A 16,383-nucleotide genomic window follows, 5' to 3' on the forward strand; every position below is an offset into this window, starting at 1 on the left:
CTAAGATTTGACAATGTCTCTGCAAGAAAGAGTGAAAGGTATATATGAGTCGGATATTAATTCATCATCATTATCCAGCCCCATTTTCACATCCATTGTTGGATATAGGCCTCCTCCAAACGTCTCCAGTTCTCTCTATCTCTAGCTGCTGCAATCCAGTTTGTTTCTATTCTCCTTAGGTCGTCGGTCCATCGGGTGGGTGTTCTGGCTCGACTTCGCTTGTCGGCTCTTGGTCTCCACTCCAATAATCTCTTCGTCCATCTTCCGTCTTCCATTCTAGCAACATGTCCAGCCCACCTCCACTTTTGTTTATTGATTCGCAGTATAATATCGTCTACGCCAGTTCGTCGGCGTATCTCCTCATTTCTCACGTGATCTTTCAAGGTCAGGCCCAGCATTGATCTCTCCATTTGCCTTTGTGTTACCCTCAGTTTTTCGGCAGTAGCTTTCGTTAAAGTTAGGGTCTCTGCTCCGTAGGTCAAGACTGGTAAGATGCATTCGTTAAATGCCTTCCTTTTCAGGTGAATTGGGGTATTTGTTTTAAAAATGTCTCTCATCCTTCCATATGCCGCCCATCCCAACGTGATTCGTCTATTTAGCTCGCAGGTTTGGTTGTCTCTGGTTATTCTAATTTCATGACCCAAGTATGTGTATTTATCGATTAATTCTACCTTATTGTTATTGATCTGTATCTCTTCGCTGGGAATCATATTGGTCATCATTTTGGTTTTCTTGAAATTTATCTCCAGCCCAGTTTCTTGTAGTATGTCATTCAGTTCTTGGAGCATGTCTTTGATCTCTCCCAGATTATCTGACAGAAGCACGATATCGTCCGCAAAACTTAGATGGTTTAATCTTTCTCCATCCATGGATATTCCTTTCTGTTGCCATGTTAGTCTTTTAAATGCATACTCAAGAACGGCAATGAACAGCTTTGGTGACATGGTATCACCTTGCCTGACTCCCCTTTTTATCTTTATTTTATTACTTGCTGAATGTAGATTTATGGTTGTTGTGGCATTTTCATATATATTTTTAACTATATTACAATATCTGTGGTCGATATTAATTAGATACATTAATTTACTTATTAGTACATAATAGTTCTTCTTTTTTTTATGTAGACATGACTCTGTCTGTTTTTCAATGTGCCTCCAGTAAGTTGTCGTTCCATCGTTTTCGTGGTCTTCCTACTGATCGTTTTCCTATGGGGAAGCCGTCTCTTGCCGTCTTTACTACTCTATTTATTGTTATTCGGCTTATATGATCGTTCCATTTTACTTTTCTATTTCTTACCCAGTTCTTTATGTTCTCCATCTTGCATCTACATTTCATATCTGTACTTCTAGCTCTGTCCCATAGTATCTTGCCATCAATGTTTCTAAGTGTGTTCATCTCTGCTGTTTCTAACATCCTTTTTATCCTCTTTGGACCAGGTCGTGTTTCTGCCGCGTATGTCATTATTGGTCTGATAACTGTTTTGTAAATTCTGAATTTCATTTCTTTCCCGACTTTTTTATTTCTCCATATTATTTAATTTAGGCAGCTTGCGCCCATACTAAAGCTGCACTCATTAACTTAAAAACTCAATTTGGTTTTTATCGTTAGGACAGTTTGATCAAAAGATATCAAATTTTCACCGTTTCAGAGTTAATACAAATTTTATTTAAAAAATTGATTTCACGTACGTAACTGACATTCAAAATCGCCCGTCGCTTCAAGCGTTGTTTCTGAGAGAACGGTTCATTCTACAGAAAAAGTTCTGATAACATTTTTGTTCAAAATTACCGCAGTTACATTTCTTCTTAAAAACATTTTTTTCTACGGCGTACAGATTTTTGTTAAATCGATATTTTCTGTCCCCCATCGAGATTGATCTTAGGGGGAAGTCCGGGGGTAGGAGTGGTAAACTTTTTTGCAGTTGGCAGCTTGTTTGTACGATTTTTGGAAGTTCAGTAGCATTTTTGTCTCTGACGACTCCATCTTTAAATTAACAATCTAGATATATACTGCGCGGCATAAGTTAGGGATATTGCCAATATAATGGTAATGTTACTTCATTCTGCATCAATATATTATTCGTATGTAAACAATTAAAAATTATTATAGTTTTTAAAAAACGTGAAAATTTGAGACCTTATAAAGAGACTCAGACCAAAAAAACATTTTAAGTATTGACAAAGCACCTGTACAGCCATTTGAAAATGACCTTTGTTCTCTCAAATGGGATAAACAAATATAATTGTTAAAAAAACTACTTGACCTATTGTGCCCATCTTTCGCAAATGTAGTAACTACATAAAAACTGTAGGAAATATGCTTTAAATGTTTTAATTGTTTATTTTAATAATTATAAACAATTGAAAAACATGCTTACGTTCGGGTTTAATTTGCAATAACTTTTTTGTTTATAGTCATTTTTTAATTTAGAAAATCTCATTTTAAAGAGAAAGTATTTTCAAGAAAGTCTGTTGAACATTTTTATCTAGAATGCGTAGTTTTTTCACAATATTGAAATAAATGAAAAAGTCCCTTTTTTTTGCTTAAATGTCATGACGCAGTAAAAGTTTCGATAACCACGAGATAACATGGCCTTTCTATTGACTTCCCCCAGATATTCCAGATAAAAAATAGCTCCCAGTAATTTTTCGATTTTTCAAGTGATTTTTCGGCTTTGTTTCATAGGGTAATAAATAAATAGTGTTAATTGTTGATGTATGTAAGTGACTTAATTGATTTATACATTTGTATAATTGTATTATTGTTTATTTAATATTTAGCTATATCCCTAACTTATACCTCGCAATTTTGATCTTTAGTCTGTTTTTGACCTACTAAGATTTAAACCTTTTTCTTTAATTAATTGATGGATTCGACCGTTACTCTATGGAAATTCATTGTATGTAAATATAAACCACTAAAAACTTTGTTTTCAAAAATTTCCACAAAGTTTATTATATCAACTTATCACTACAGCTGTTTCGGTCAGAGTGCCTTTTTTCAAGTGATCTATTTTTGGCATTCGTTTACACTTTATAGTCTTTAGTGAAATAGATTGAGGAGGGGAGAACTGTTTGTCTCAAGTTTAGTTTTTCTTTAAGATATTGTTAGGTTTTTCATTACCCCCATATTTTTTTATCAGATGCAATGATACAATTTAAAAGAAACTTGTATCTGTTGTTGATAATTTCAATTTTAAATATTATTATTCCTCAGTCCTTATCAATATTTTTATTTTTCATATATTTAGGCCAACTTTTAAATGTTTTATACTTGATTTTCTAGGTTTCTTGAAAGACATTCAGTTGTTCAACAGAATATGACCCCTTGTTTTCCATGTACTTTACTTATATTATATTATTTAGTCATAGGTTCTAAGCTTATAGATTAACTGTAGCAATTAGTTACATGTGCGTTTTGTAATTATTGTACTCAATATTGTTTGTGTCAATGGTCATTGCAGCCGAAACACATTAATTTAAATAAAAAAAAATTACAGTACATATCATTTTATACAGAATACTTTTTTGACGTGTAAGATTTAGCAAATTATATATTTTATAACATAAGTCTAAAGTATTCTAAGGCCAGCCCTGTCAACGATGTTTTTGCAATACGTGTCAACATACAAAGAAAACGCATTAATGCCTAACAATCTCTACTAAAGAATTCGGCCAGCATTAAACTTCATCTTAACGTTAATTTGTCATCACGGCCTGTTCAACGCAAACATGTTATAGCCTGTTTCGCAACAGTTTTAATCACAAAGTACATACGTTAGTGGTATCCTACTATCCCGACGTTTTGAACAATTTTTATTTGAAATATGGGTTAAACTTTAAATTCTTTTAACATACCTTTGGCCGTTAAAGGTGTGTTAACAGAATATTTCTTCGAATTTGAAAACTGTTTTAATATGAAATATTGTCACGATTATTACCACATAGGATATTATTATAGTGGGTTGAAAATTGGGGACAGAAATTATTGGGGTAGAGATAGGGCAAGCAAAATAACACGAAACTGTTGCGAACCGCCACTCAGGGTTTATTTGGAGAACTGGGTCGTGGATAAGTGAATGACAAGATGGGATTGGATTGGGGCAACTACAAAAATGAAACAAAGAGGTACTTACATGAGTCTCCTGGACAAACAAAACACAAGAAGGTTCTCAAGCTATTTAAAATAAGGACGCCGCTTTGAAGAATCTTTCTGCTGAATGAAAGAAAAGGCTCTTCCTTCCTGGATTTCACTAAAATTTCTGGGGTTACGAACTGGACTTACTAAAATTTCTGGGAGTGGAACTGAAGATTCACTGCCACGCAAAAAAAACTGCATCTATAGTCTAAAACGACGACCAGGGACAACAAATTGAGGCTGGAAGTTGGCACTGGACACGAACTTTGAAAATCTGCTTCTTAAAAAACTGGAACCATGTGGGTATTTTTCAAATTTGTTTGGAAACGATATAAAACAAAAACAGTGATTACTCTTATCTTAGCTGACACATTACATTGAGTATACATCAATTTTTTTTTAACAAATTTGCCGGTTTTTTCCGACTAAACACACTGCGCCTGTTCTCAATTACTTCTCTTCCAAACCTTATTAACTGCACATAGAACTTTACACTGCTACACATTTTCCCATGAAAAAAAGAAGAAAAACGAAAATCCAATACGAATTTGAAGCTAAATTCGGACACAACGAAACCAACTGCTCTTGACAGCGACTTTACGGAGAGTGATGTAATTATCTTTAAAATTCATTCGCCCAACTTGGTATAAACAAAACATATAAACGGGAATATTTATTTACCGCGCAATATTAGGTGGTTTAACGATCAAAGAATACCGAGGAAATATGCATCTGTGACATATAAACAAACTTTAAAAATGTGATTATTGTCAACTCGTTGACGCAAAAAGGATTGAAAGAATATTTCGCTGTTTTAACATATAGGGGATTTCAATATATACCAAAGAATTTAAAAATGAGACAGTATAAAATGTCTAACGTTTCTGGAAACTTGGTATAGCATCTAACGTTTTTATTAATTTTTACTTATTCGTTTATTTTTTAAGTTAAGCCAATAAACGTTAATCCAGAATATTATTAACAAATTGACTGTTAAAAAATACTTACAGACTTCAGTATGTGCTCAAAATATTGAATTTTCATATTTTTATTCATATTTCCTGATTGTTCCTGACAAAAACTACCAAAAATTTTGTAGAATAAGCCTCCAGCTTCCACGGGGAATGAATTATTATTTCAAGTTGATTTATTTTCTTGGGAGTTTTTAGTTTAGTTGACTTTAAACAAAAAATATTTTAATTTCTTGTTATTGTACATTGCGCAAATGAAACTGCAGCAACTCTAGTTGTTATGTTCTAGTTGATATGTTATTGTTCTAGTGTTAACTGGTAATGCCGAAGCAATATGTTCTACGGTTGGGTAATATTTCGTCCAGGCTCTTCTCGAACTCCTAAGTTAGTCAAATTTTATGAGTGCGATAGTGCGACTAAGTATATTACTGAAGCTTTAACAGTACTTTTGAAAATACTAATGACTGAAGTTTGAACTACTAATTGAGTGAATCAGAGTGCTCTTGTGTAGTAATATTTACACCTTCTTTCTAAAAATATTTATTTAAGGCATATATTAGAAGACACTCTTTAGGGGTAAATCCATATGAAGAAAATTATAGGCAAAATTGACAGGAGGGTTTCGTACCGTGTAACGGATCTCAGCAGACGAGAGCTAAGACGGCCACAGAAATGTTGACTAGACACTCTGAACTGAGAAAACACCTCTACACCATAAGAAGTGTAAATGAACCTGGAGGAAATTGCCATACATATCCTTTGCCCATAAACAATATTTGCTTTTATCAAGAACATAGGACTTCTTGTGGAGTTTAATGGAAGGACAGGCTTTGTGACAAATGTGTAGGTTATGATTGAGTACGAGCAACATTCAGTTTGAGCTCATTGTATGAGCTCAAAATTGTATGTTTATGCTGCTCTAATTTTATTTTTTCTTCTTAGTCGTTAACCTATTAAAGGTAGTGTGATACCATAATTTCATGGGTTGATATTTCCAATATTTCTCTAATTTTCTCTACCCTTTGTCATTATTACACATTCTGACAGCTAAATACCAATGGTTGCCACAATGTGATGAGTATATCTTCTGGGAAATTTGCATCCACGAAGTTAGGATGACAAAAATTTAAAATAGAAAGATTTAGAGAAATTTAGAGAATTTAAAATAGATTTTAGGAAAAATAATAAAAAAAATGAAATAAGTGTAAATTAACGAAATAAAACTTCTATAATTTATTTCGTAAATTAAATAAAAGAAACAAAATTTTATTGTCGGCCTACACACTGACTTTTAATAACGGGAAAAAATTATTGAAAAAGCAATTATGTAAGTAAGGTTTTGATTGATACTTGTAATTTAGATAGTAAATGAAATTTTCATGAAAAGAAAATTAAGTAAAATTACAGTGTACATTAGAATCTCAAAAGCTAAATATGTAATCGAAAATATTGACAGCGATTCTGCTTAATTGTTGGATATTTACAATTAAGTAAATTGTTACAATTTCAACAAACGATAAAAAGAAGCAAAACACAAATACATTATGATAAAGAAAAGATAAAACTCAGCTCTATTGTACTTAACCAAAGCCTCTGTATGTCCTTAAGACCATAGAAAAATTAATTCCAGCGAGGTTAGAACTTTTTTAAAAGACTGCATGCGGACAGGAGTGTAAATAATTTTTTTGCTAGAGGAAATAATTTGGAAGGAGTTTTCACATATAAAATTTTGAAATATTGACTTACGGGTGCTAATAGAAATGTTTTCAACTAGAGAAAGCTTAGAACGAAAATGGAAACATACGAAATTAGAGAAGTTTTATGTAAAACATGAAAAGATACTGAGAATTGGAACAAATTAAAAGACAATTAAAAAATATTAAATTCGAAACGAGACCAACATGTGATGTTTACAAGGTTACAATACTTTAAATTGCGACGTAATTTTTATGATAATACAATTTTTACAAAAAATTTTACAAATTTTTGCTTTACAAATCTTCTTTCGACTCACATCGTGTTCGATGGATGTAAGTCGTACGATGAGAGATGAGGTCTCATAGCTCGGCGACGATGTAAATACGCTTGAGAATCGGAAAATAATATACATATTGACAATAGAACTATTGACAATAGGACAAACAGTATTGATCATCTAAATTGAATAATATTGTATGAAAACCTGATTTAATTATTAAATAGTTTTTTCAAAAACAAATGAAGGGAACGTCTAAAATATACGTCGATCGAATTCTTGCAATGTATACCGCAAAAGGTTTGCACCATCAAAAATTATGTTTATTTTGATAATTGATTTTCTCGTGAACGGATTAACGGATTCCGCTAATTTTCTTATTATTTTACGACTTTTTGTTTGGTATTTACACTGTTGGACGAAGGTTTACTCAAATTTGTCTTTTGGAATTATACCGGGTGGAAGAAAAAATTTTTTCTTATGTTAACTTTGAGACACTCTGTGGGGAGGACAAGGTAGAAGAGTGCATTTACATCAAAACCATTTTGTAGTCTTATGTTTTGTGAACATTTTGTTTTTACAATTTCTCTGATATCTTTAAAAATAAAGAATATAGACGGTTTTATTGTTTAACATGTATTTTAACTGAAACAATACTAAATTAACAATAAGAAATAAAAACAGTTAACCAAACTTTAACAACAGAAAGAAACTAATATTGCGTGTTTCCTTCTCTACTTATAATAATAGTTCTGGTCGATGCTTAAGAGTTATTCGTCGATGGAGGCTCTTTAAAGACTGAAAGGTACATTACAGAAATTTTGTTTCTTTGAAAAGGTTGTTCCTTTTACACCGTGTGTAGGAAATAATTTCGTCTTAACGCATGATAATGCAAGGCCTCACGTATCGCGTGTCGTTACTGAATATTTAAGTGAGGTAAATATTCAGACATTGAATTGGCCCCCTGACAGTTCCGACATGAATCCTATTGAATACTTATGGAATATTGTCAGTAGACAATTAAAATTTCGTCATAAGATATAGAAATTATGGTTATTAATATCTCAAACTCCATTGACCAAAATCAAATAGCCCGCTTAACATCCAGCAAGCTTAGGCGATGTGAAGCTGTTATTAAAAGTAGAGGGGAAACACGCGATATTAGTTTACGTTATTTCTCTGTTTTTAAAATTTTGTTAACAGTTGTTATTTTATTAATTTAGTATTGTTTCAGTTAAAATACATGTTAAAAAATGAAACCGTTTATTTTCTTTGTTTTTAAAGATATCACGAAAATTAAAAACAAAACAAAATGTTCACAAAACATTAGACTACCATATGGTTCCAATGTAATCCCACCCTTGTTCTTTGTCTTCTCTTGAGGGTATCTCAAACTTAACATAAAAAGCATAAGAAAAACATTTTTTTCCACCTAGTATAAGTCCCAAAAAGAAGTTTAAGTAAACTTTTGCAAAACTATGTAAATATCAAGGAAAAAATTTAAATTAGTAAAAAAATTAGCGGTATCCGTTAATTCGTTCATAAGAAAATCAACTATCAAAATGAGCATAATTTTTGGTGGTGTAAAACTTTTGATGCTAGTTTATTATAATTTGATTATTCTAATCTAATCTTATCAACCCTACAATGTATGAATTTGACCTAACCTACATAAAATCTTGTAATGCAACTTGAATACCTTTAGTAAACGACTTGAATTACGAAACTGATCAACAAAAAATAGTGTTGTTTGTATTAGTGAGATAGTGAGGGGTATTCCTGATCAACAGGTTTGTATCGATATTCCTAACAAGTTTGTAAGCAATTTTATTTTAACTGATAAGAAAATGTAAGAAAAATTCCTAATTAATTGATAATCATTTTCTTTCTAAATATGTATGACACGATATGTTTTGTTAATAAAATATGTACAAACAAATATATGAGCTGTAGAATTTCCAAAACCGTGATACAGCAAGATATAGTATTGGAAACTACAGAAAATACTGTCAGTGAGCCAAAAGCACAGAAATATCACATATTTTGTAAAGTGGAGGATATTATTGAATGGATGACAAAAGAGGGTAGAGTGAAACGACCACGTCGAGAGAATAACCAATAATATATGGACAAGAACCGAGGAAGATGTCTTTAAAAAAAAAACTAGGATCAGTAGAACTACCACGTCAATGATGAAAATATTAAGGCAATATTGCTACATATCTATATACTGTCTCAATGTGGCTAGTCTGTACAGGGTCACAACATTGATGCCATGGACAAGAACCGAGGAAGATGTCTTTAAAAAAAAAACTAGGATCAGTAGAACTACCACGTCAATGATGAAAATATTAAGGCAATATTGCTACATATCTATATACTGTCTCAATGTGGCTAGTCTGTACAGGGGCACAACATCGATGCCATACTTTTTTGCAAACTTGTATTAAAATAAACGTCACTACTTACTACTTAGCCTAATCCATCTTTTGTGTTGAGGGTAGCTTAAGTACTAATGCCCACTAACGACCCTGACTGACTTACTTCTCTCAGTGGTTCTCAAACGTAAATAATATTTGCTACAACATACTTGGGTTAAATTAAAATAAAATAGAAATTAAGAAATGCCTTTTATTTATGTCACACAAGCAGTTTTTTTTTTAATTTTACAGTATGTGCTAGCGATACAAACCGTTTGTTTATAGATTTAAATAAAATCGAATAAAATAAAACTAAAATATAAAGAAACATTTTATTTATGTATTGTTCCGTTCAAAAGTTAAGGGGGAAGGACTTTTAAAAACCGCACTGCATATGTTGGCAGCAACAAAACGTAGAAATATCCGAAAATAAAACTAATAAATAAGTTGAAAATAAAAGAAGTCATTGTATTTAATTTCGTGCGTAAGTAATCGTAATTGTACACCATTATATTTAGTTCCTTTTTCTGTAAATTGCTGTCACATTTAGTTCTGTTTCACTATCATCATCATTATTATCGTCACTGTCATCACTATCTCATTTATTTATATTTATAATAATTGGTTCGATATCATCCAACAAATTGTCAATTTCCCACATTTTTTTTTCTGTTACTATTACGTGGTTTACGTAGTTTTTCCATTTCTCTGGCGTAATGACCTGGTACGCTGTTGTAATTAAATTTCGCATTTCAGCTTCTTTAAAATTCGCGTTGCGTCCAGCTATATACCGTTTCACTTCACTCCAAACCATTTCGAGTTCACAGTGATAGGGTAACAGAAGCCATTTTTGAATATCTTTTTTAGTGTTGAACTGTTGGGAATTTGTTGTCTGACTTTCTGCTGTGGTAGGAGGCATTGTCCATTACCACAACAGTTTTTTCTGGCAAATTTAGCATTAAGTTATTTTCGAACCAATCTTCGAAGGTCGGTCCATCCATTTCGTCGTGGTAGTCCTGAGTATTTTTCTTTGCCAAAAACGTGAGCTCTGCTCCATCAACAAATTCACTGGTAGATCCTGCGTGCAATAAAACGAACCGTGCACCACGAGCTGTTGGAGCTTTTAATCCCGTTACCAGACCACGAACAAAAGCATCGCGATGAGATGTAATTGTTTTATCAACCCATTCTTCTTTCACACTGTGCCCGATTTACCCGTGATTCATCCAAATACACCATGTTGTATCCTTCTGCATAGTATTTACGAATTGCACGTAAATAATAATGACGCCACGAGATGATTTCTGGTTTTTCAATCAAAACTGAATTTCTGCCACGTTTTATAAACACAAAATCCATATCACTCAGCAAGCGATGTAGCGTGGCCCGTGAAAAGTTGGGCAAAGTTTCTTCGACATTTACAACAGCTAATATGGTGTTTATTGTTCGCGGTATGTTGTCACGAAAAAATTGATGAACTATTCTACGAATTTGTCCCCTAACACCTTCAACGTACTTGTTGTCACGAGAATTAATAACCTTTCGCTTCTTGGGCCTGCTCTTTGGAGATTGTAATCCAGGTGATGAATATTCCTGTCGTATGCGAAACAGAGTCTTTTCGCAAACACCACTCATTTCTGACAATTTCCTAATTTCACTTGATACAGAATCGTTGTTATCCTGATTAAGATGATAATTAATAATATTCATTAGTGTCTGCTTCTCTGAAAGTTGCAAAGCTTTTCCACGTTTCCATTGAACTATTTCCTCCATTTTGCCGTAAAAATTCGGCGTCAAATATAACAATAGCCAACAACAGAAAATAACAATAATTGTCAACAGCAAGTCACAACAACAGCCACCAACAAATAATAACAATAACAAAACAGTAACAGGACGTCCAAGATGGTACAAATAACTCAAATATGTTTACGCGCTCCGAAGAACAAATAAAGAATAGTTAAGGTCCTGGATGTATCAAGCTTTAAACATATTCTGTACAAGAATTACTCTAATTGCTTCTTAATTACTGAATAACTTAGAAGAAAGTATTTACAGTTGATATCAACCAAAATTACAAATTCCTTACATATTATGGCAGTAATTAGCACCGCAGGGACATAAATAACTTTTTAAATTTGGCAGTTAGTAGAAATTACCGGAATTATTTTAAACTTTGAAAGAAATATTTATTTAATGCACATTTTATTATACTACTGCTACTAATAAAATATAAAAGTTGATAAGTTACTATTAGAAACAAATAATGTATAGTATTATGTAAAATTATTAGCAAACGATATTTGTAAATTACATAAAATTGTACGTGAGGACTTGTTGAGAACTCCTGGTTTATTCCGTTTATTTTGAAAGATAGACAATAGAGAACGCCATTGCCCACTGCATAAAACTGGTAACGTCTTGCCGAAATTCCCATAAGGTTATATCTTACCCTGTACAGACTAGTCACTTTGAGACGATGTATTGAAAAGTGCTTTTAAGGTGCGACCAAGACATTAGGCTTTACCAGTGGAGTTCTAAAAATGTGGTATCGTAACAGTATTATTTCTTCAATGATTATCTTCTGGTAACTTCAATTAGCTAAACAGGGCGTTTGCTTTAAGATATTTTAATAGCAAATTCAAACCTTTCAGCTAGATTTTCCCGCAAGAGAATCTGAAAAATTTAAACCAAAATTTCTTTAATTAGTTTAATTGCTTAGACATCTTCTGGTATCTAAACATGATAAGGTAACTTTATTGGTTTAAAAGAAAATTCGCAAAGATGTGTATTCCTGCTCAAATATTGTTTAATACGTGGGCAGATAGCCAACCATCATCATCAGTAAGGCATATTATTACGCTGCGGCTACGTCCAATTCGCTTTCTCTTGCATTTCTATACCCAAATTAACGGTTATATTTTATCGATAAACTCCAAATCCTTTATACTTTGTGTACTCCTTGGTTACAACTCACAACTTGCTAATTTTTCGTTGACAAATTAATTTTATTTAAATACAGAATGCATCTATTAAAACATTTTGTTGGCTCTGATCAATTAATTCATAATGTTAACTACCGCGTAGGCGAAAACAGGTAGATCCAGATTCACCTTTTCACACTATATCAACCTACACAAAAACTAATACTATTTATCTTTTTTTTGTAATCATTAGTCACTTTATTTAGGTCACCGAGTAAGTTCACTAGTAACTGTTCTCTTTTTAGCTCTATCCATTTTAATTCGGGATTGATTGTCTTTGAAACTGTCAAGCTTATATTCTCAATTTGTTTATTTGAACATAGGTGTCAAAATGCTGGGGGAGTTTTATTTAGTTTTATAAAATGTACTGTTTGCCAACTTTGTTTTAATGCTAATGACTACGATTAAGTGAAAAATAAACACATATTAACATGAAAGTAACTGAACAACACAGATCAGTCAATTAAGTAGATAAAAAGAAGTTCAATCAGATCTTTTTGTTCCATTGTATTTCTTTAATATGGAGGTCGATGCAAACTATAACAATCTAATACAAAAACTAGGTTAAATTAAATATACAAATTTTTTTAAAAATAATAACACTAGACTATTGCGTTTCCTTTTAATTCGAGCTCCACTATTCTTCTAAACGCGTTTCGATGGTTTACGTCCCATCAGGAAGACTTGTGGTAGCTTGAATTGAAATGAAATACTGTTTATCTATATGACCATTATAGTAACATAACATGCCTCATTACGCTAGTAGCCTTTATATCAAGAAACAATAAGTTAGGAGACTTCTCTTCGATGGCAAATCAGCAACTTCAAGAATTATCTACTACTACTAAGGATTTCCACAGTTTTCACTGTCTTCCTTCACTCAACCGTTTTCTCCAATTTTCCCTGTCATTCCAGTCTCCATCTCGCAGGGTTCTTTTCTCCATAGCCTCGTCGATTTCATCTCTGAATGACCTTCGGGGTCTTCCTCTCTTTCTTCTTCCAATCGGGCTCCATTCTGTGATTTTGTTTATCCAGCGTCCTCTGTCCGCTCTTCTGACGTGGCCGTACCAGGATAGTCTCTTCTCCTCTATATAGTCGATTATGTCTGATTGCACTCCCATTCTCCGCTTAATCTCTGCGTTTTCAATTCTGTCTCGTTTTGTAAGTCTACAGCTTCTCCTCAGGAACTCCATTTCTACTGCTCTTATTCTACCTCTATTTCTCTTGTTTATTGTCCAGTTTTCGGACCCATATGTCAAGATACTTCTTGTCAGGGTATTATATATTCTCTTTTTTGTCTTTATCGTAATGTTCTTATCCCACAACACTGAGTTTAGTTGTCTTATACAGTTTCTTGTTTGTCTCAGTCTGTTGTTTATATCTTCTTCTGTTGTTCCCTGGTTCGATATTATGGTTCCTAAATACTTAAATTTATCTGTTCCATTTATTTGTCTTCCCTCGTCTATCTCTAGGTTTCTCATATCCTTGTTTTCTGTTAGGTATTCGGTTTTCTCTAAGTTTATTTCCATTCCGTTGTTTTTATATTCTTCTTCTAGTTTTCTGAGCATAAAGCTGAGATCTTCTTCATCTTGTGCGATGACTACTTGATCGTCGGCAAAACTTAAGGTGTATAGGTATTCGTCTCTTACTGGTATGCCCATTCCTTCGCACTTTCTCCTCCATGGTTTGAGTGTCTTTTCCAAGAATATTTTAAACAGAGTAGGGGACGTAGCACAGCCTTGTAGAAGTCCTTTTGTCGTCTTAAATGGATTGTAGGCTTTATTTCCACATTTAATAGCTACTTTGTTTTCTTTGTATAGTGCTTTAACTGCTTTTATTAGTGTTTGTCGGATTCCGAGATCATTCATTGCTTCCCATAATTTGACTCTAGGTATTGAGTCATATGCTTTCTTTAGATCAACAAAGGCCAGATGGACCGGTCTACCTTTTGTCATTTTCTTCTCTATCAGTTGTTCTAATGTGTACGTATGATCTAGGCATGATTTTCCTACTGTGAACCCTGCTTGGTCTTCTCCAATTTTTCCTATTATTTCAGTTTCTAGTTTTTCTTTAATAATTTTCCCGTAAAGTCTACCTACCGACGATATTATACTAATTCCTCTATAGTTTTCACATTTTTTCCTGTTTCCTTTCTTATGTATGGATGTGATGTATGCTTGTGTCCATTCCGCAGGTATTTCTTCTCCATTTAGTCCTCTTTCGAACATTCTATGTAGCATGCGGAATAACTTTTCCGTTCCGTTTTTAATTAGTTCGTTTGGTATTCCTCCGGGTCCTTTGGCTTTTTTGTTCTTCAATGTCTTGATTGCTCTCTTAACTTCTGCCAGGCTTATTTCTATCTGGTCGTATGCCCCATTTCCTGCATGTTCTATATTCTCTTCCTGAAATTGGGGACAGTTTTCTGTAAGTAGTTCTACGTAGTATTCTTGCCACTCGTTTTCACTAATTTTGCCGATCTGGGTTTTCTCTGTCTTAGTGTTTCTCTGTCTGTTGAAGTGCTTTTAATATTCGCCATGATTCTGAATTTCTCGTTCCTCCGATATGTCGTTCTATCTCTGTGCATGCTTGTTCCCATCGTTCGTTCTTTTCATTTGTTACTCTTTTCTTTACCTCTCTGTTTTTCGCTCTATATAGGTCTAAGTCTTCCTGTTTTTTGGTGTTTAGGTATTTTATGTGTAGTTTTTTCTTTTCTTTTATGCATTTCAATGTGTCTTCCCTTTATCAACATAGTAAATAATTCAGCAACATTAGCGGATTAGTCACCATGACGTTGTGATGATGTCATCTCTTAATGTTTTTCTGTCAAAATTGAATAGGCAATGAAATTCTACGAGCGGCAATATCTATCAGTATTGCCCTAAAGTTACTAGTTTTTGATAGACAAGGTGTTAAAAGTCTCAAGAAACTATGTTTAATTTCTAACAGTAGAAACAGAAGTATTAGATATTTGAATAAAAAACGGTTTAAATAAGATGCTCAAATTCAGATGCCTCATTTTTTGGTAGTAAGCCAACCTTACAAATAAATATGCTAATTACACAGTCTATTTGGGAAAAAATCAATGATTTCACGTAAAAATCTTATACAGATATTTGAAGGCTCTAAAAGGTACATGAGGGACAGCTCATTTAAAATCCCTAAAGACAACAACACCTCCTATGCACAATAATAAACAAAAAAAATCATTTTTTTTTTAAATCATATTTCCATTATTTATTAACATAAAGAGCTGAGTACCGAACAAATTATAAATGAAAATCTATATTTTATTATCCCTTTTATATATGGTATATACCGAGAAGAAGTAAGAAGTTATAAGCCGTTAAAGTGATGGTACTCGTAAAATACCGCTACGGAAAAGTGCAGGGGTGGACTTCAAAAATATTATTTATACTTATTAGGTAGTTATCTTCATTAAATCCAATTACAATAAAATTATTTTGTCGAAACAAAAAATTATGAAATTAAATAAAAGAAATAAATGTATTTCAATAATATATAATTATTATTGTATATTTATATAAATAATATATACTTCTCAATAAAATTTAAATATTTCTTATGAAATAATAGTAAAATTCAATAACTTTTTTATGAAAAAACTCAATTTATTTATTTTTCCTGGATTTTCCGAGAGGTGAAAATAGCACAATTCTTATTATTTTGTTGAGCTACCACAGATTCAAAAAATGAAGGTTTTATTGCAAAAAACGGAACTCGACAGTTCCCCCTCCACTTTTCCGTGGCGGTATTTTACGAGTACCGCCATTTTAACGGGTTATAATACAAACTGCTTTTTAATACAAATTTTAATAAAATGTTTAAGGTTTTTTAATATACCCTAAAACTGAAGCTTCAAAGAATCTATTGCAATT

General features: G+C 32.7%; 1 protein-coding gene across 8 annotated transcripts in view; it reads left to right on the forward strand.

Annotated features, from left to right (window-relative positions):
- Positions 1 to 16,383, forward strand: part of LOC140439927 (uncharacterized) — a 309,270-nt gene that overhangs the window by 217,627 nt on the left and 75,260 nt on the right. The window contains exon 1 of one of the 8 annotated variants that reach the window (XM_072530113.1): positions 8,802 to 8,873. The exons of the other annotated variants lie outside the window; for them this stretch is intronic. The gene's annotated coding sequence lies outside the window, so the exon portion shown is untranslated. Of the gene's footprint in view, positions 1 to 8,801; positions 8,874 to 16,383 lie in introns of those variants that run through there. 8 annotated transcript variants of the gene reach the window in all.

The sequence above is a fragment of the Diabrotica undecimpunctata genome, chromosome 4 (genome assembly GCF_040954645.1).
Source record: "Diabrotica undecimpunctata isolate CICGRU chromosome 4, icDiaUnde3, whole genome shotgun sequence".
Taxonomy (NCBI): Eukaryota; Metazoa; Arthropoda; class Insecta; order Coleoptera; family Chrysomelidae; genus Diabrotica; species Diabrotica undecimpunctata.